This window comes from Callithrix jacchus, chromosome 2 (genome assembly GCF_049354715.1).
Source record: "Callithrix jacchus isolate 240 chromosome 2, calJac240_pri, whole genome shotgun sequence".
In the NCBI taxonomy this organism is placed as follows: Eukaryota; Metazoa; Chordata; class Mammalia; order Primates; family Cebidae; genus Callithrix; species Callithrix jacchus.
This window is the reverse complement of record NC_133503.1, coordinates 31477716-31499653: the sequence shown is the minus strand read 5'-3', so window position 1 is coordinate 31499653 and position 21938 is coordinate 31477716. Positions and strand designations below refer to the sequence as shown.

Below are 21938 nucleotides of genomic sequence, written 5' to 3'. Positions count from 1 at the left end.
CAAAAATGATGTATACCTGGAATGTAAAGTTTATGACAGCTGAGATCTTCTCCTATTCACTGCTATATCCTAGTATTTAGAAGCTTAGTATTGGGCATATTAATTTTTTTTCTTTTAATGATAGCATTTCAGCCCGGAATTTTCAGTAAAAGGTAACAGAGCTTTTCTTTAAGAACTCTAATGTGAGAAGACATTAGACATTCTGGGGACATACAGAAAACTAGCTAGTGAGAAGCAGCCTGCTGTTCTCCCCAGCATTTCATCTATATGAGAATATGCTGCTCTTACAAATTGTCCATGACATCAATTTCCTCTCATAGCTTCCCAGCCTAAATATTCACAACTAGGTCACTTTGTACTCATGCTATGCCTATTAGAATAATTCACTGTACTTGAAGCAATGTGAGTCATCAGGAATGCTATGAATGTCCTAGTGCAGATTTCTTGTTCTAAAGGCATGCTTGTTCATGGGGTTAGCCTATCTTAACAGACAAGAAAAGCTTCTAAGGTTCTTGGGCCCCTCAGTCTGCCTCGATGGGTTCTACAAGGTTTTATTTTCCACACAGCTGTAGATCTCCGATTGCTCACAACATAGAAGATCCTTTTTCCCAGTTGTCTTTAACTTTTTGCTTCCTGATTATCAACATCGGAAACAAAAACTACAGAATTTTTAGAAAATGTAAAATAAGGCCAGGCGTGGTGGCTCACGCCTGTAATCCCAGCACTTTGGGAGGCTGAGGTGGGCGGATCATGAGGTCAAGAGATGGAGACCATCCTGGCCAACATGGTGAAACCCCATCTCTACTAAAAACACAAAAATTAGCTGGACATGGTAGCGTGTGCCTGTAGTCCCAGCTACTCGGAGGCAGAGGCAGGAGAATTGTTTGAACCCTGGAGGCAGAGGTTGCAGTGAGCCGAGATGGCGCCACTGCACTCCAGCGTGGTGTGCCTGGTGACAGAGTGAGACTCTGACTCAAAAAAACGAAAAAAAAGAAAATGTAAAATAAAGAAACAATCCTTCCTAAAAACGAGAGGCAATACTCCTAAGCTTTTCCTTTTTCTAAGTGATTTCTTTTATTTTCCCTGTTGAGATAGTAATTATCTCAATATAATCATCTAAGAAGCCACTGTAGGTGTCCAGTTTATTAACCATAGGAAATAAATATATTTTCACTCATTAAAAAAACTTTTAAGGCCTGTAATCTCAGCACTTTGGGAGGCTGAGGCAGGCGATCACTTGAGGTGAGGAGTTCAAGACCAGCCTGGCCAACATGGTGAAACTCCATCTCTACTAAAAATACAAAAATTATCCAAGTGTGGTGGCAGTTGCCTGTAATCACAGCTACTTGGGAGGCTGAGGCAGGAGAATTGTTTGAACCCAGGAGGCAGTGGTTGTGGTGGCAGAGATCATGCCACTACACTCCAGCCTGGGCGTTAAAGTAAGACTTTGTCTCAGAAAAACAAACAAAGCAAAACAAAACAAAACAAAACTCTCAGGAGCAGTATGAAAGATTTTTAAAAATTATTCCCTTTATGGGGGATTTATAGCTGTTAGGTAAACACCTTTTTATAAAAGTGGTAACAGATTCCATATTTCTTAAGAAGCCCTCTCACAGGACATTTCCTTGGCATTTTGACTCTAGGAAAGTGCATGTGATGTAGTGGGGTGCTGCTTATGATCTGAGACTCTGTACTCAGGCCGACTTCTATTGTAATCCCAGCATGCCTCTTAATAGCTACTGACTTGAGAAGTTTCCTTCTCTGTGACTCACTTTCCTTATCTGTAAAATACGGGATGATTGTATCTCCCTCACTGGGTTATTAATAAGATTAAAAGAAATATGGCATGTCATGTGGTACCTTTCCTAGAAAAGAATAAGTGCTCAATGAGTACTAGCTGCCATCATCTTCCCTCCTTTCATCATTACCAAATTAGGGATTAGAAGAAGCAGACATTCCTAAGGATTGGTTACACCTCCTGCTGTTAAGATGACAGCTCCAAACCTCTTGGCTTTGTTTATTTCATCCTGCATATTTCTGTTCCAATTAATACATAGCTTCCTGGAACGCAGGAGGACTTTGCCTTCTAAATTGGGCATTTAATGTATGTTCTCATTCATTCTGTGCCCTATCTTCCTTTCCTTGAGAAACTTAAAAGGCTAATTGCCAGCTTTAGCCTCAAGCCACATGAGAGTAAATAGAAGCATGGGCTAAATATGTGGTTGTAAAATAAGAAGAAGAAAGGTAATTGGCATTCACTGAGTGTCAACCGTGAGCTATAACCTGGGATAGATGCTTCACTCACCAAAATTCTGCAATATAGGTGTATGCCTCTTCCCTGGCATATGAAAACACCTTGGCTCAGAGAGGAAGTAAATTGCCCATAGTCACATAGCCAGAAAGTAGTAGAGTCAGAAATATAAGGCAATTCTCTCTGACTTCAAGGTACTGGCTTCTTCCACTCTATCACACTGCTTCCAGAAATTCAGATAACACTTCATTATCAATAACATAAATCTCAGGAGGTAGAGACAGAAGGATTGCTTGAGCCAGGAATTTGAGACCAGCTTGGGCCACATAGCAACACCCTGTCTCATAAAAAAATATGGCCAGGTGTGGCAGCTCATACCTGTAATCCCAGTACTTTGGGAGGCTGAGGTGGGTAGATCATGAGGTCAAGAGTTTGAGACCAGCCAGGCCTGAGGCAGGAGAATCACTTGAATCCAGGAGGTGGAGACTGCAGTGAGCTGAGATGGCACTATTGCACTCCAGCCTGAGCAAAAGAACAAAACTCCATCTCAAAAAAAAATAATAACAATATAATAGTGTTTACTCAGCAGTCACTAGATGCCTAGCATGATCCCTAGGTATATTTCATGTGTTATCTCATTTCATCCTCAGATCAACTCTATGAAATAGATGTAGCTCTCATCACCATTTAACAGAGGAAGGAACCAAGGCTCAGAGAAATCATCACTTGCCCAAGGTCATGCTACTGCTAAGAGTCATCGCTGGGATTTCAACCCAGACCTGCAGGAGCAGGCTCAAACACTACAACCTCTCCCTTCCCTGCCATCCCTGCCTCTCATGCCTACCCAGAACATCTGGTTGAAAAGCATAGAATTGGTTTTCACACCCCAAGTTCTTCAGGTTTCACATTGATTCTCTAACTCAGTAATTACCAAACATGTATAGAACATCCCAGGAATCGAGAGAGACAAACACAATCCCCGTGGTGTCTGTGATTATCTAACCACAGGATCAATCCCACAGGGAAAACCTGACTCCACAGCCACATTTGCCAGGCCTCCTCATTGTCCCCATGTCAATGACCATCCCAGCATATCAGTGATGTGACATCACAATGAATTTAAATGTCTTCAAGCCTGAAAGTGTTTTCCAAAGAAATTGGGCCAAAGGCCAAACCTCTTCTTGGAGCTTCTCTACCCTGAGGCTGAGGATCTCCTTTCTCCTGAGATAGATTTGAAGAGGAAAGGAACAATACAAACTGTGCTCCTTGGCAGAAGAGGAAGCCCATGACTGCCTGGCACTGGGAGATAGGAGGAAGGCTCCCTTGCCTCAAGTTGGTGCCATCTCCATGGCACCGTTTGTGCTCCAGAGAGTCAGAGGAAAACCAGGCTAAAACCAGATTCACACTGAGACCACATTCTGAAAAGCACAGCTTTTCACCAGCCTTATCTTGTTTCCCTCATTCCCCTTCTTTTTTGCTCCCTAAAACCAAACAAACAAACTCACCTTAATAACAATCCCCATCTCAGGCTTTGCTTCTAGGAAAACCAACCCAAGATGAATGGTACCAGAAGTGGCTACTAAGAAGCAAACTCTGTGATTAGGTCCTTCTCCGAGAAGATGGCAGTAAGCACCCATCATTGGTGGCACTATTCAGAGTCCCTGGTGTGCCACAGTGCACAGGGGGCCAAGATTTTCACCCCTGGTAAACAGAGTCAGGTAATGTTGGAAAGGGTGCATGAGTTGATAAGGCCTCTCCAGCATTTGAGAGGTCAGGGGTAGGAGGACTATGAACAGAGTGTGGAACTGAGTGACTTGCTAAACGCTGATTTGTTGAAGAGAAAAAATGATGAACACATTGGACAACAACTTAAAGCAAAGTCTGAGAGTCAGCGGCCCACTTGGCAGCATTTAAGGAGACCCTCATCCCCTGCAGCAGGAGGGTGGACACAGTTGAAGAACAAGCCCAGGACTGCATTATAAGAGTGCAGGAGGCCAGGCACGGTGGCATGACTGTAATCCTACCACTTTGGGAGGCCAAGGTAGGTGGATCACCTTAGGTCAGGAGTTCAAGACCAGCCTGGCCATCATGGTGAAACCCCATCTTTAAAAGGAAAAAAAGAGTACAGGACTTCAACAAATGCAAATTACCAGCAAAGCACTTGTCTTTATACCAAACACAAGGCTCTAATACTGAAGGAGAAGGCCCTGAGTTTGAGGAGGGGCTATTTAAAGGTATTAACTTAAGAACTTTGGGCCAGGTGCGGTGGCTCACGCCTGTAATCCCAGCACTTTGGGAGGCTGAGGTGGGTGGATCACTTGAGACCAGGAATTCGAGACCAGCTTGGCCAACATGGTGAAACCCTGTCTCTTAAAAAAAAAAAAAAAAAAAGAACTTTGAATTTCCAGGTAACCCTGACCCCCTGGAAACTGCAGGAGTGTCCCTATAACCCCTGCTGGATGATAGACCCCCCACCTCCACACATCTTACTGGAATACCATGCAGAGGCCTCAAATAGGGCAGATGCCTTAGTAAACAATGCTGTCTTCCCTCAGAATTGGCCCCACCTCCTTTCCTAGCCACCACGCTGATAACCCAGGCAAAAAGTATCTACTTGGATCAACTTAGGATATACTGAAAGGGATTATATATCAGACCTGACCAACATGTACAAACCCAAACTTGCAGTGGTGGGGTGGGGTGGGAATGACTGTGGAGGATTCTAGGGGATGCCTCAAGACAGGTGAAGTATTGATGGGGTAAGGTAGAATTTGTTGATGTGCAGGGGGCTCCCTCCAGTGTCATAGGATCTAACACCCTGGCAAGGGCCCCAGAGGATGGTTCAGATGTGCTACCCAGATGGCTCTTAAAACAGAAAAAGTAATGACCCACACTGAACAACGTAGAGATGCCAGAAGTACCACTGCAAAGTAGAGGGAAGGACGAAAAGGCTCAGAGAAAAGGGCATGATAGAATGGGCCTCCTAGATGGGACAGAAAAACCCACCAGCTGACAATGTCCCTGGGAAGGCCAGGAGGGCTTTCCATTGACCAAGGAGATAGAAAATGTGCGGGCAGGCCGGGTGTGGTGGCTCACACCTGTAATCCAAGCACTTTGGAGGCCAAGGCGGGCGGATCACCTGAGATCCGGAGTTCAAGACCAGCCTGACCAACATGGTGAAATCCCGTCTTAAAAAAAAAAAAGAAAAAGAAAATGTGAGGGCAAGGACCCAGCAGTGTCATGAAAAGCTCAATGGTGGTTGTTTTCTGCAGGAGATGTTACAGAACTGGGCTCTCTAGAAGAAACTGCATAATAAAATGTCAGTCTAGCAAAGGCCGAATGCAGGTACTGAAGAAACAAGGTTTGTACAATTACTATAAAGGGCAGCAAGGATGGAATAGTGGCCAGGGAGCCCTGACCTGCAGGGATCTATGCAGATGGCTCATGGATCATAGTAATCTTAAGGGCAAATTAGAATGACAGCCAACTAGGATACTGCTTAGGAAACAATCAAAAAAGATCATAAATGGATGACCAAAGAATGAGGTCAGCTCTGCAGCAGAAAATCAAAATCCCTAGCTCAGTTTCCAGATCTGAGCTAGTTCTCAGATCTAGAGTTTACCGATTGAAGAAGAGGCTGGGTCTCAATGAGGAAGTATCCTGTAAAATCAATACAAGTATATATGTAGTGTTTCCCATCTTTCCCAAAGAAATCTGGGGCCATTAACGTAGATAGCCATATACAAAAAAGGACAAATATTATAATATTTATAATTTATAATATTTTGAAGGCTGTTTTAGATAAAGGTTCCAAGCTGGGGCTGATACGAAACAGACACAAAGTACCACCAGAACTCCTCTTTTAGAGCAAAAGCAGAAGAGGTTATACAATTAAACCTCTGGCCCAGCATCTTTTTCACAGTGGATCCACTGGGTCCATGAACTCCAAGAATGGGTTTTCCTTTCCTTCCCATGCTGTCTCAGCCAGTACAACCATCTAAGGGCTCATAGGCTGTCTGATCTACCCACATGGGGCCCTGAATAATATTGCTTAACAAGCAGATTTAAAGCAAAGCAGGTGACATGGTGGGCCCATGAGGTCCTACCATGTGCTACACCATCCAGAAGCTGCCAGCCTGATAGAATAATGGAATGGCCACTTGAAGGTGCAACTGAAACATCAGCCTAGAGATTTAAACCCTGTGTGTATGGGGCACAGTGTACACCTTAAAACAGTGGCCATTATATGATACCATGTCCCAAACAAGTAGGAAATACAGGTCTTCAGACAAAGAATGACACCACTCTCAGAGATTCACTCGGGTTTTTTATGCTTTCTGTTTCCACCAAGGAGCACAGTAAGAGTCCCACTAAACTTCAAGTTACAGCTGCCACCTGGTCACTTTGGGCTCCTTGAACCAGAGACCAGCAGACACAGAAAGGAATCACCACATTGGCAGAGGTAAATGTCTCTGATAAGGAGGAAGAGGTAGGACTGCTGCTACATCACAGGAGCAGGAAGAAATATGCCTGGCACTCAGGTGCTCCATGGCATCTTGTGTGTACCTGTGCCCTGTGCCCTGGTTTAGCTGCAAATAGAAACAGCAACCACAGCCTGAAAATGGCATGGTAACCAGGAAGTCACACCCACCAGGAGAGCCACTCAGACCAGCAGATGTGCCAGTGAGAGGGGTAGGAAACCTAATATAGTGGTAGAGGAAGAAGATGAGTATCTGTGATGCCAGGGGAAACAACTGCAGAAATGAGTGCTGTGATTTCTCCCACTCACCCTCCCCTGTGTTTTCCAGAATTGTGACCAACCAGGGATCCTGAAAAGCCATGGAGAAAATTCAGATGAGAAGCAAGTGGATTTGAATTGATACAAGAAGTGGATTACAGTGGTTGCTTTTGGTGCCCGATCCTAATGACCTTTCCTGGACCTGGGTACTTCCTCCCAGCTTCTATGTTAGCTGATAACTGCTCCCTTCACTGGAGAATTGCCCTCAGCCAAGTAGGAGCCACTGTTGTAGGGAAGCTGTACCCCACACAGCCTATGAGACTATGGTCAATGACTGCAGGGTCTGGAAGTACCAGAGGACAGCCCCTTGCCTGGAGTAGGGACTAACACTATGGTGTATGTTGCACTCAGTTTCCCCGTGGGATTAGACTAAAGCTAGTCTTTGGGTGAGACAGCATTCTTGCTTAGCTTTTTCTCCCTGCCCTATCTCTTTCTCTCACCCCAGGGCAGGATTCATGAGCATCAGACATAGGGCCAGGTGGTCAGAAAGGCCCTGTGTTTCTGAGAAGAAGAAAAAGGCTTTTTCCCTCTTTTTTTTCTTAAGGGGTTGCTCATTTTTATTTTGCTCTAGACCTCACAAATTAGATAGCTGGTCCTTTTTCTCTCCCCTCCTGCTAAGAACACCATCCCAGTACATCACTAGAACATGAGTCCCTGTATCAAACTCTGCTTCTTAGGGAAGCTTACCTGGGTCCAACTGAATCAGGAAAGAAAAACTAGAATTCCCAAGGACAAAAATAACAAAAGCTGCAAGAGCCAGGACACTCTCTTCTGCAGGGAGAGCAGCACCCAGCTGCCCTCACCCCAACTCCTCTCTCAAACTAATTGTCAGTTGTTGGTTTTGTCTCCTCAGTGCTTTCCTGACACCTCTGCCCATCCACTGTATAAGCAGGTGTGAAACACGTAATACTAACAGCTGTCATTTACAGAGCAGGGTCCACGCATCTGGCAAGTACTTCCCATGCCTTACGGCCAGTGCCTGGGTCCACCTTCAACATGGGTACTGTACCCACGTCCTCTCCGTAACATGGAGACCCTCATGTTGCATTCGGCCTTCACTGAGGGGAACTTCCTTGCCCAGGGGCACTCATCTAGCAAATGAACTCAGGATTAGACTCTTGGGCTTTTGCCACTCTACCCGGTTTCTTCCTACCCTATACTACAACTGAAGCTAGAGGGAACAAGATATGGTCCTTACAAAGGGACCTTGTATTAGTGAAATATTGGCTTATTTACACATATTCCAGGCTCAAAGGTATTTTCAAACATTTTTGCATTCCATCAGACTCCCAAAATAGAAAGGGAGCTCAAAGTCAGTCCAAATGTGCCCCCTCTCAGTGTTGTCACATTTCTGGCTGGATCAATCCAGCTCCCCTCAGACAGCTCTAGTAACCTCCCAGACTTGGAAATCCCATCTCTACTCCAGCAATTACTATTGGAAGTAGCATCCTTAGAATCTGTTCCTCTGTAATCTCCTCTCCTTGGTCTTTTTTTTTTGAGAAGGAGTCTCACTCTGTCACCCAGGCTGGAGTGCAGTGACTTAATCTCAGCTCACTGCAACCTCTGCCTCCAGGATTTAAGCAATTCCCTTCCCTCAGCCTCATGAGTAGCTGAGACTATAGGCATCTGCCACCACTCCCAGCTAGTTTTTGTATTTTTTTTTTTTTTGAGACAGAGTTTCACTGTTGTTACCCAGACTGGAGTGCAATGGCATGATCTCGGCTCACTGCAACCTCCACCTTCTGGGTTCAAGCAATTCTCCTGCCTCACCCTCCCGAGTAGCTGGGATTACAGGCACATGCCACCATGCCCAGCTAATTTTTGTATTTTTAGTAGAGACGGGGTTTCACCTCTTTGACCAGGATGCTCTCGATCTCTTGACCTTGTGATCCACCAGCCTTGGCCTTCCAAAGTACTGGGATTATAGGCGTGAGCCACCGTGCCCGGCCTAATTTTTGTATTTTTAGTAGAGACAGGGTTTTACTATGTTGGCCAAGCCGGTCTTGAACTCCTAACCTCAAGTGATTCACCCACCTTGGCCTCCCAAAGTGCTGGAATTACAGGCATGAGTCACTGCACCCAGCTCCTTGGTCTATTTCTGCCTCCCTGGGAGCATACCTACCCAGCATAGACAGGCTACCCAATGATAGCCCCTCCAGATAGGAAATCTCCTCTTCCTCAAGCCTAAGCACTGCTAGGCACCCTAAGAGCTCCTGTTACGACATGACTTTCAGACCCCATCCCATCCTGTCTGCCTCCTCCACACACTCCACTTTCAGAAAGTCAGATATATTACTCAAAACTCTTTTGATTCCAAGTGTCATAAACCACAATCAAACTGACTTAACAAACAGAAAAGACCACCACCAACAAAACCCAGAGGAACTGGGTTTACTGGCTCAAGTAACTGAAAACAAGACAGAAGAATTCAAATGGTATTATAAGCATGGGTCTCTCATCTGGTTGGTCTTTCTGTTGTCTCATTGGCTCCACTCCAAGGTAAGCTCTCTCCAGATGGTTAAAGCAGAAGCAGCAGCTTACATCCTCATAGTTTAGCATCCCTGGGGAAAAGAAAGACTAGTAAAAGCATCAAAATTGAGCCTTGTTGGCCGAGCTTTGGCTCACATTGCCATCTTTGAATTATTGTCACCAGAGAAACAGGACATGCTGATTGACAGGCCTGGTTACACACTTACCTGCCTGAAAGTAGAAGGTTGGTTACCCCCACCACCCAACAAATCATCAAGTTACTATTCCAAGAAGTGAGAATGGATATTGGACAGGTGAAACCCACAGTTGCCTTCTGCACATCTATAGACAAAAAGCAACACAAGGGTACTCATGACACACATGTAACAAAACTACACATGTATCCCTGAACTTAAAAGTTAAAGAAAAGAAAGAAAAAAAGGCAGGGTACCATGCAGTCTGAAAAGCCCAATGATGGTGAGATTCTAATTTGTTTTTTGGTCCTGACCAAAAAAAGGAGTTAGTTTCTGTAGCTTCAGTGAGAACTGGGTATGACTCGGATATGAGTTCACATCTTTCTTTTTTCCCTCTTACTAACACTGGCGCAGACTCCCTCCGGTTAAAACAGAAAGCAAAAAGAAAAGAGTCATACGGTATGCCAAGGGACCTGGATTCCTCTGACCTCCAAGAACTCTGGCAGGGCACCAGTCCCAAAGACACTTTCAGGGGAAAGGGAATTTGTGACTGATGGGATTGCCCAGAGGTGCTGAGGGGAGCTGATGGAAAACAAACTGCTTCCGGCCAGGCACCATTGCTAATGCCTGTAATCTCAGCACTTTGGGAGACCAAGGCGGGTGGATCACCTGAGGTTGGGAGTTCGAGACCAGCCTGACCAACATGAAGAAACCCCGTCTCTACTAAAAATATAAAATTAGCTGGGCATGGTGGTGCATGCCTGTCATCCCAACTACTTGGGAGGCTGAGGCAGGAGAATCACTTGAACCCAGGAGGTGGAGGTTACGGTGAGCCAAGATTGTGCCATTGCACTCTAGCCTGGGCAACAAAATTGAAACTCTGTCTCAAAAAGAAAAAGAAAAAGAAAAAAACTGCTTCCAAGTGATTAATTTATGCAACCCACTCTTTCAGATTGACCTCACTTTATGTAATACAGATGCTTCTGCAAAGTCAGTATTTTTTTTTTTAATTAGACAAAGTCTTGCTCTATCACCCAGGCTGGAGTGCAGTGGCACGATCTCAGCTCACTGCAACCTCCGCCTTCCAGGTTCAAGCGATACTCCTGCCTCAGCCGCCCAAGTGCCTACAGGTGTCTGCCACCACACCTGGCTAATTTTTTGTATTTTTAGTAGAGACGGGTTTCACCATGTTCGCCAGGATGGTCTTGATCTCCTGACCTCATGATCTGCCCACCTCAGCCTCCCAAAGTCTGAGATTACAGGTGTGAGCCACTGAGCCCAGCCAAAAAATATTTATTATTTTTTTGAATGGTGAAAAAGATAGCATAACAAATGGTAGCTAGTTTTTATTAAGTATCCTCTATTTGCAGAGATATTTTAGAACTCCATGAAGTAGGTATTATTATCACCATCTCGCAGATAAAAACACCGAGTCTCAGAAGTTATCCAAGGTTCACAGACATTAAATGGCAAAACAAGGATTTGAAACCAGGTCTGTCCACCTCTGAAGCTCCCATTGTGTTTTTTTTATTGCACACTCTGAAGTAAAGGATTCCCATAGCAATGATTTTAATAACATTCTTTTTTTTTTTTTTTTTGGACAGAGTTTCACTGTTGTTACCCAGACTGGAGTGCAATGGCATGATCTTGGCTCACCGCAACCTCTGCCTCCTGGGTTCAAGCAATTCTCCTGCCTCAGCCTCCCGAGTAGCTGGGACTACAGGCGCGCACCACTATGCCCAGCTAATTTTTGTATTTTTAGTAGAGACGGGGTTTCACCTTGTTGACCAGAATGGTCTCGATCTCTTGACCTCGTGATCCACCCGCCTCAGCCTCCCAAAGTGCTGGGATTATAGGCGTGAGCCACCGCACCTGGCCTTTAATAACATTCTTAATAATCCCTCAAAATATCTATCTTGTACATGCAAGTTTCATATGCAAATTTGTTTATAGTGAAGTGCATCTGTGAGTGCAGAATACTGATGGTGAATGAGAATAATCAGTGCCGAATGTCTTCCAACATTCAGGTTATAGCCATGTATGACTTTGTTTCATCCCCTGAAATGTGCTCTGTGCTCTTCCATGTCTTCTACTTGCACTTTAGCATGATGGTCAAGAGCATCAGCTATGACATCAGAATGCAAGATCCAGTTCTGGTTAGACCTCAAACTAGTGATGAACTTGAAAAAGTGGCTCATCCATTTAGGCCCTTAATCATCCCTTCTATTTAGTACAACAATAGGACCTACCTCATAGGATGTTTTTTGATAATCAAACAAAATAATCTAAGCGAACTATCAGTACCGTACTTGGCACTCAGTAAGTGTTCAATAAATGTTCCCATAATATTATAACCTACGTGAAGGCATAGAGGATGTGTTCCTTTTTTCACCATTATAACTCTAGAACCTACTGCAGAGCCTTGCACATTGTAGGCACTTAATGGACATTTGTTGAATGAATAGGTTATTTAGGCTAGCTTGTATAATCCTTAACACAAACCTAGGAGATAGGAATAGATAATAAACACAATTTTTTTAAATAAAAAATAATTATAGGTGCAAGCCTGGACCCAGAAAGTCTGAAGTCCTGCCTGTTTCAGCCAATCACCCCCAACCCCAGCCCTGTGTTTGCCATTATCCCTGATCACCCAGGGGAGCTTCCCCGACATTAAGCTTCTCACCCCACCCTACCATCTTAACTGTTATTATGATATTGTGATACTCCTCACCCCGCCCTGCCATCTTAACTGTTCTTGCTGTGTGAATATCCCTCTGCCCCACCCTACCATCTTAACTACTCTTACGCTTTACCCCACCCACCACTGTAACTAAACTTATGGTAATGTATACTCCTTGCCCCTACCCCCACCACTGTAACTGATCTTACTCCATAACACCCTTGCCCCCCCAAAAAAATTTGCCCCAACCCACAAAACCAATCCTATTCCACTGACCTTTGCTGACGCCCTTTTTGGCCTCAGCCCACCTGCACCCAGGTGAATAAACAGCCGTGTTGCTCACACAAAGTCTGTTTGGGGGTGGAGGGGGGGGGGCTCTTCATTCAAAGCCCGTTTTAACAATAGGTAGTGCTAGGCAGTAAAGCTAAGCAGAGGAGAAAAAGAGTGACAGGAAAAAGAGAGATGTATTGTAGGTGGCCAAGAGCTAAATCAAGGTAGGGACAAAGACAGGTAAAGGCCTAACATGGAGTGTTATGAAAGGAATGTTTTGTGTCCCCCCAAACTTCATGTGCTAAGTAACCCCCAGAATGGCTGTATTTGGAGATGGGACCTCTAAAAAAGTAATTAAAGTTAAATGAGGTCACAGGGGTGGGTCTCTGATCCAACAGGACCAGTGTCTGCATAACAACAAACACCAGAGTGTCCCATCAGTTCACCGTCCTCCCACTACAAGCCAAGAGAAGAGGCCTCAGAGTGAATCCTATCCTGCCAGCACCTTGGTCTGGGGCTTCCAGCCTCCAGAAACTGAGATATAAGCTTGTGTCATTTAAGCCACCCAGTCTGTGGTATTTTGTTATGGCAACCTGACCAGACTAAGACAGGATGTGTTCTAGGAAAAGGAAATGTCAAGTGCAAAGGCCCTGAAGGAGCTTGGTGTTCAAGAAATAACAGGAAGGCCAATAAATGAACAAAGGAGAAAGTGGTAAAACAGAGTGTCACAGAACCATGCCAGTCCTACCCCACAAAGTCTGACTGCAGAATAATGCTGAAACTTTCGACCTCAGATGAAATCATTATTACACCATAATTTTTTTTTTTTTTTTTTTTTTTTTTTGAGACAGAGTCTCACTCTGTCACCCAGGCTGGAGTGCAGTAATGCAATCTCAGCTCACTGCACCCTCTGCCTCCCAGGTTCAAAGGATTCTCCTACCTCAGCCTCCCAAGCAGCTGGGATTACAGGTGTGCACCACCATCTGTGGCTAACTTTTGTATTTTTGGTAGAGATTTTAGCTCACTGTACCCTCTGCCTTCCAGGTTCAAACGATTCACCTGCCTAAGCCTCCGGAGTAGCTGGGATTACAGGCAGGCACCACCATCTCCAACTAACTTTTGTATTTTTAGTAGAGATGAGTTTTTGCCATGTTGGCCAGGCTGGTCTTGAACTTCTGACCTCAGGTGATCCACCCACCTCAGCCTCCCAAAGTGCTGGGATTATAGGCATGAGCCACTGCGCCCAGCCATAATCTTTAAAATAAACTTTTGTTCTCAATTTTACATAAAGTGTAAATAAAGAGCCTTTAAAAAAAAAAGAAAGGAAAAGTAAGATATTTTTATAGTTGTATAACACAATCTGTGGGTCAATTAGGAGCTTGCCAAGTCAACTCAGTTTCTACCAAAATCAGATTGCTATTCCCATAGCCCCCCTATTATGAAATTCTGGAACAGCCTCTGGAAACAGAACCCCTTCCCCCTCTCCCTCATGCAGTAACTAGTGTGTTGCAGCTAAGAGCCACCAAACCCATGACCCTCAACCCCAGCTGGGGCACAAGTGAAAGGCACAGGGGAAAGTCTCAGGTTTCTCTGCCCTATCAGATCTGGCCAAGCCAGTTGTTTCTTTGTGACAGGGTGGATCAATAGCCCTGGTCTGCTGAAATCACTGGAGGTAATTAAGAGGGCAGGACTGGGCTTGGCCTCAAAGATGAAAGGAGGGAGGAGGCTATGCAGATTTTCCTTTCTGCAGTGCTAGCACTACAAAATTGGCATTGGTATCTAGTTTTCTCCTCCTGTCAGCTTGTTTTGGAGGCAAAAACCTAGAGAAAGGGAGTCATCTGTGAGGAGGGGAAAATCACCTGGTGACTACTGAACAGGCCCCAAGACAAAAACTCCTAATCCGAGGACTTTAAAAGGGAGCAAAGACCACCTGATGACTATCAAGCAGGCCATCCAGTGGCAAAATTTCTTACCTAGGGAAAATTAGAAGTAATTAGACTCCCCTAATATCTAAAGCAGACATCCAGTTCCAGATTTCTTTCCCCACCAAAAAAAAAAAAAAAAAAAAAAAAAGGTAAGTAAAACTAGAATTTCTATGCATCTCTGGAATGCCATACTGAAACTCACTGTACAACCCTTGCTGACATTAAGGCACCAAAATGTTTACAAATGTAATCATTTATAATGAACTACTCGGCTAATGTGATCCAAATTACCCTTAAGCTTCCGCTTTAAGGTCCATAAGTACCCCTAAGGAAAAATCGCTGAGGTGCCTGGCTGCACCCTTCTGCAGCATTCTTTCTAATAAACCTTCCTTTTTCTTTTTTCTTTTTCTTTTTTTTTTTTGAGATGGAGTTTCGCTATTGTTACCCAGACTGGAGTGCAATGGCACGATCTCGACTCACCGCAACCTCTGCCTTCTGGGTTCAAGCAATTCTCCTGCCTCAGCCTCCCTCGTAGCTGGGACTACAGGCGCGTACCACCATGCCCAGCTAATTTTTGTATTTTTAGTAGAGACGGGGTTTCACCTTATTGACCAGGATGCTCTCGATCTCTTGACCTCATGATCTACCTGCCTCGCCCTCCCAAAGTGCTAGGATTATAGGCGTGAGCCATCTCACCCGGCCAAACCTTCCTTTTTCAAGCATATACTTTTGTTGGTAAATTCCTTTTACCAGCTCACTAGTTGACCAATTCTCAATGCTGGGGCTCTGACACCTCACCCACAACATGAATTGGGAGGTCAAGTGCAAAGGTGGATGTTGGGATCTGCAGCTTTAGGCATAAATGTCTGGCATTTTATTTAAAGCAGTGGTTTGCAACTGGGAGCTATTTTGCCTTCCACCCCAGGTCACATTTGGCAACATGTGGAGATATTTTTGCTTATCACAACTTGTGCTAGGGGGAAGAGCTGCTAGCACCTGGTGGGTAGAGGCCAGGGATGCCGCTAAACATCCTACAATGCACAGGACAGGCCCTAAAACAAAGAATTACCCAGCCCAAGATGCCAACCCTGATTTAAGAGAATAGGAAATAAAAGTAAAATATGTATGGGCTTGCCATGTGCCACATGATCTACACACACACACACATACATGTGCATAATTTAATCTTCATACCAACTCCATAAAGTGATGCCCATTTCCCAAATGAGAAAATGAAATCTCCAATTCAGTGGGAATTTCACCCAGCTAGTAACTGGCAGAGGCAGCATTTGAATTTGGCTTTGGGTAATTGTCATTAGACTGTAAACTCCATGAGGACAGGGACCTTGTCCATTTTGTTCACCTCTATGTCCAGTGCCTAGCAGAAGTTGTTACCTAACTTCAATAGAAGTTAGTAGTTTCTTAAATTAATAATGGATAATAATGGATTAATAAATGATAATGGGTTAATTAATGAATGTGGCCAGGCAAGATGGCTCATGCCTGTAATCCCAGCATTTTGGGAGGCTGAGGCAGGTGGATCACGAGGTCAGGAGTTAACGACCAGCCTGGCCAAGGTGGTGAAACACCATCTGTACTAAAAATACAAAATAATTAGCTGAATGTGGTGGCACGTGCCTGTAATCCCAGCTACTAGGGAGGCTGAGGAAGAGAATTGCTTAAACCTGAAAGGTAGAGGTTGCAATAAGCCAAGATCCAGCCACTGTACTTCAGCCTGGGCGACAGAGTGAGAATCCGTCTCAAAACTAAATGAATAAATGAATGAATTAATATATGATTTAATGGCCCTGAAGTCCATGCTTGTTCCTTCCCATCGCTCCTTGAGAATAATGAAGATCCTCCAACATATTGCCTTCTAGGGTTCCACTGAAGGCAATATGTTGCTTGCCAGAAACAGAAACCTCCTCAGGCTAACTCAGGTCAAAATGGGAGTTTATGGTAGGAATGCAGAGGTATGATGGAAACCAAACACAGCCAAGACTTATGGGCTTGCAAAGCCATCAGAAATCAGAGTGCCCTGTGGTCTCTGTCATCTCTGCATCTCAGTTTTCTCTCCTAACAGGTGACTTCCTTTGGGTGGCCATCCTACCCATGGCTCAGTATAAGAAATGCAGCCATATTTTCACTCTAAAATTCCACATAGCCTCTCAGCATGGCTCCCCTTATTAACCAGGTTAGTCTGCAAATTTCCAGAGAAAGAATTCAACTGGTTAGCTTGAGCTAACCTTCAAGATGACACTGGCCCCAGCCAGAAACTGCAACTTCATGAGAGACTGAGTGAGAACTGGTTAAATGAATCCAAGGCTGAGAACCAGAAGCAATAAAAAGCAAATTACTGTTGTTATTTTAAGCAGCTAAGGTTGGGGTGATTTGTTACACGGCAATAGGTAACTGGAATCCGATACTGATTGATATTAGAAGTGAGCTGCTACTGTAACAAAAACCTAAACATGTACCATCTTCCTTGCGTTTGAGCAGCAAGTAGAATCTGAGGTGTCTTGAAGATCTAAAGTGATCTTAGTGAAGTCTAAAGGATCTTGTGGACACCTTACCGGGAAGTGAGGGAAATGCCACTGGGAAGAGGTGGGAAAGGGGACCTTCAGGGGTGATGGAAGGTAGCAGCATGGTTGTCAGTTGTGATGTGGGAAAGAAGGAAATGTACCTAATGAATATGATTATCTAGCCCAGCTGCCTATAGTACAAGGCAAATGAGTAAAAGCCTATGAGAGTCAGAAGAAGAGAAAAAAAGCAGTTTAAAAAATGAAACTGGATTGCAAGCAAAATTTAGAGGGCATAAAAAAGGCAGGCCAGGCAAGGTGGCTCAAGTCTATAATTCCAGCACTTGGGAAGGCTGAGGTGGGCAGATCTCTCGAGCCCAGGAGTTCAAGACCAGCCTGGGCAATGTGACTAAATCTAGTCTCTACAAAAAAATTCAAAAAGCCTGTAATCCCAGTACTTCAGGAGGCCGAGGCCGGCAGATTGCCTAAGGTCGGGAGTTCAAGACCAGCCTAACCAACATGAAGAAACCTCGTCTCTACTAAAAATACAAAATTAGCCAGGTGTGATGGCACATGCCTGTAATCCCAGCTACTCGGGAGGCTGAGGCAGGAGAATCGCTTGAACCTGGAGGCAGAGGTTGCAGTGAATTGAGATCGTGCCATTGCACTTCAACCTGGGCAACAAGAGCAAAACTTTGTCTCAAATATATGAATAATGAAGATCCTCCAACATATTGCCTTCTAGGGTTCCACTGAAGGCAATACATTGCATGCCAGAAACGGAAACCTCCTCAGAAACCTGACCTTATATATATAAGCCAAGCGTGGTGGCACACATCTGTGGTTCTAGCTAACTGGGAGGCTGAAGTGGCAAGACTGTTTGAGCCCCGGAGGTGGAGGTAATGGTGACTCAGGACTGTACCACAGCACTGTAGCCTAGGTGACAGAGAACCTGCCTCAGAAAGAAATTTAAAAAGCCCTAATTTTTGGGGTTTGAAAATGAAATTGCTTCCCAGCTTCTCCAGAGGGCAAACTACTCTCAAATTAAGAAATAGCTTCCCAGTAAAGTGTGGGCACAGCATCTCTTGTTAAAAGCACAGAAAGGTTTAACGCAATAACCCTTTCAAACAGACAAAATCCTTCTAAAAAGCTTAAGGGGTGCTTACTGTTTCTCTTTATTAAATAATTGAATTTCTAAGAATATTAAGGCACTGTCCCACAGCAGCCTCAAAAGGAACCTAAGGCAGAAAGGACTCGTATGAGCCAAAAAGATGTGAGGTCACGGCTTTTTTCCCAATGGGGGAAAACCCAGTAAGAATCATATAAAATTCTCAAAGTGTTTTAGAAACTGCTTGGACTAAAAGGGAAGAAGACAGTACAAGGTGAAAAGAGAGCTTTGGATCTCAAAACTTCTATGGGCTGAAAGGAGGCTGAGAAAACCACCAAGGGAAAATACAGGTTACATTTTAGAAAAAGGAAGATTAAATACAGAAAGTGGAACCAAGAGCCCAGAAGGCAGAGCCGTAGAGAATCACTGAGTAGAAATGGACCCTAATCAAGGAACCAGAAACACATGCCTGACTGGATTTCATAATTACCACAAACCAGCAACTGCTGTGCACCTCCTGTTTTTTTGTATTGCTCTCTCTCTCTCTCTCGGCTATTTTATATTTTTACTAGAGACAGGGTTTTGCCATGTTGCCCACACTGGTCTTGAGCTACTGACCTTAAGTGATCTACCCGCTTCAGTCTCCCAAAGTGATGGGATTACAGATGTAAGCCACTATTTTGTCCTTTTTGAGTGCAAATGTTCTTTCTTCTTCTTCTTCTTCTTTCTTCTTCTCTTCCTTCTTCTTCTTTCTTCTCCTTCTTCTCGTTCTTCTAGAACGTGGCTTCTAGGGAAAACCTAAACTGCATGCTGTCTTTTTTTTTTTTTTTTATGTACTGCATGCTGTCTTGACTGGAAATGTTTACTGCAATTTTCTGAAGGCTGTCCCACCATTGTACATTGGGTTTGGAGGACAAATAACTTCTCTTAGTTCACAGGACTTCAGATCAAGAACCTTTCAGAGCTATGACTAAGGAATCACACTCAAGATACCTCACCCATACCTAGAAGTGATATGGGAAACAAGTTCCTGGACTCCAAGCCTGAACCTGATAGCATGAGATGTTGGAGACTGAATGTCATGAAGATATTAGAAAAAATATTTAAAATAAAGAGATGCTTGGAAATGTCTTAAGATGGACAATGGCAGTTTAAATGTAGGAGAAATATAAAATTTTTGGTCAAAGGCAGACTGTGACAGCTTTAAAATAATTATTTGACATTCCTACCATTGAAAAGTGGAGTTGGCCAGGTGTGGTGGCTCATGCCTGTAATCCCAGCATTTTGGGAGGCTGAGGCTGGTGGATCACTTGAGCCCAGGAGTTTGAGAACAGCCTGGGAAACATGACAAGACCTTCCTTTCTACAAAAAATACAAAAATTAGCTAAGTGTGGTTGTATTTGCCTATAGTCCCAGCTATTCAGGAGGCTAAGGTGGGAGGATGGCCTGAGGGGGCGGAGGTTGAAGCAGCGAGCTGAAACAGCGCCACTACACTCCAACCTGGGCAACCGAGCCAGACCTTATCTCAAAAAAAGAAACAGAGGGCCTGGTGCGGTGTCTCACACCTGTAATCCCAGCACTTTGGGAGGCTGAGTTGGGCAGATCATGAGGTCAAGAGATCGAGACTATCCTGGCCAACATGGTGAAACCCCATCCCTAAAAAAATAAAAATAAATAGAAAAGAAAAGGGGGAAAGAGAGAGAGAAAGGGAGGAAGGAAGAAAGGAAGGGAGGGAGGGAGGAAGGAAAAAAGGAAGGGAGGGAAGGAGGGAGGGAGGGAGGAAAGAAGGAAGGAGAGGGAGGGAAAAGTGGAGTCTATGTCTCCTCCCTTTCAGTGTTGGCTCTGTAAACTACTTGATGAATAGAAAATAGCAGAAGTGGGCCCAGTGCAGTGGCTGTAATTCCAGCACCCAAGGTGGGTGGATCATTTGATCCTAGGAGTTTGAGACCAGCCTAGGCAACATGGAAAACCCTGTCTCTACAAAAAATAAAATAAAAATTAGCCAGGCATGGTGGCACATGCCTCTAGTCCCAGCTACTTGGAAGGCTGAGGAAGGAACATCACTTTGAGCCCAGGAGGTAGAGGTTGCAGTGAGCCAAGATTGCCCCACTGCACTCGAGCCTGTGCGACAGAGTGAGAACCTGCCTCAAAAAAAAAATATATATATATTTTTATATTCTGATATATATATTTTTTTATATTCTGATGTATATATATCAGAAAATGCATGTAAATCCCTTAGCTCAGTGCCTGGTACGTAGTAAGTGCTCAATAAATAGCTGTCATCATTGTTACTTGGTCATTGATATTGGCTGAGCTGGTGTTGACTGGCATGGCCTCAAATAATAATAGGACTTCTCCTAGGTAAGAGCACTAAGAATTCTATTAGGTAGGCTGGGCAAGTGCCAGTTTGCCTTGTGCAACAGGCTCTGCAGCTGGATAACTCTGGAAGCAGAAATTCCAAACAGAATCTAGCTATTTGTTTGGTTCCAGATAGAAGTCACTCCAGTTCAGCTGCTATTGGAAACTTACTCATCTGCTAACCCTGAATATCAGTGGGTGTGAAGATAAACAGGCAAAAAGTAAACAAGGTAAAAGAGACAGACTTCCGTACCCACGAACAAGATCAGCCTTGCGCACAAAGGCTCAACTCCTCTAGAGTGAATAGAGAATCTAGCTTGATTTTATGTTAGCTAGTCAATTCAGCCAGTTAAATGTTCATTTAAAATTGACTTGCATAAAAACTGAAAGTTTGTGCTGAAGAACATCCAAAGCAAGAGATGGTGAGGCTGCTGCTGCCAAGAAGCTTATTATCTAAATGCTATGAATTCACTCATTCTTGCATTTATTCTCTCATTCTGCCACCAGAATGCCTTCCCTTAGCTGGTCTCTTTGCCTCCTGTCCTGCTCAAGCTGTTATTTTTACCATAGCCAGAGTAAACCTTCTAAAATGCAATTCTAATCCTGACATCCCCCTGATTTTAAATCTTTGGTGGGTCCCTGTTCCTTGAACAAAGTCCAAACTCTTTGTTTTGTTTTGTTTTTTTGTTGTTGTTTATAAGATGGGGTTTCACCATGATGGCCAGGCTGGTCTTGAACTCCTGACCTCAGGTGATCCACCCTCCTCGGCCTCCCAAAGTGTTGGGATTACAGGCGTGAGCCACCGTGCCCGGCCAAGTCCAAACTCTTTAACATGGTTCACAAGAAACTTTATGATCTGCCTTGAAACCTTCCAATGGCTTTGAACTACTTCTGTACTAGAATCCATACTCTTTCTCGTGTCCCACTAGGGAACTCAGACAGCTTAAGGAACATGCTTAAGTGATAGAACCCACTCTGACTGATTCCAAAGCCCATGTCCCAGACCAGAGCTGCTCAAAGCAGCTTTACAGTGAACTATTTGTTAATTGTCCAAGCCTAGGGCAGTGACAGCCTGGGTCAAAATGTAAATCAATGCAATGCTACCTTCATGGAGAGAGTCTTGCTGTGAAGAAAATATCAGCTGAACAGTATGATTAGTGATGTAGTTGATTTACCTCCTGCTCCATATCTCATTGGAAGCCAACAGTAGTTTGCGGATCAGAAGCTACACAAACTGTGTACCACACTTCACATAGCATTGCTCTAGTCTGACCCCCAGGCTGTACAGTAAGTCCTCACTTAACGTTGTCAATAAAATCTTGGAAACTGGGACTTCAAGCAAAACATATAAGGAAACCAATTT

The 21938-nt window shown here is 44.2% G+C and overlaps 1 long non-coding RNA gene across 10 annotated transcripts in view; it reads right to left on the bottom strand.

The window, feature by feature from the left end:
* The window catches only part of LOC103789054 (uncharacterized), a 94509-nt gene that overhangs the window by 62888 nt on the left and 9683 nt on the right, over nucleotides 1–21938 (bottom strand). For 7 of the 10 annotated variants that reach the window (XR_013530809.1, XR_013530812.1, XR_013530813.1 and 4 more), the window contains one exon: nucleotides 2630–9610. This is a non-coding gene — a long non-coding RNA (uncharacterized LOC103789054). Of the gene's footprint in view, nucleotides 1–2629; nucleotides 9861–21938 lie in introns of all 10 variants that reach the window. The other 3 variants (XR_013530806.1, XR_013530807.1, XR_013530805.1) reach the window with 3 other exon arrangements.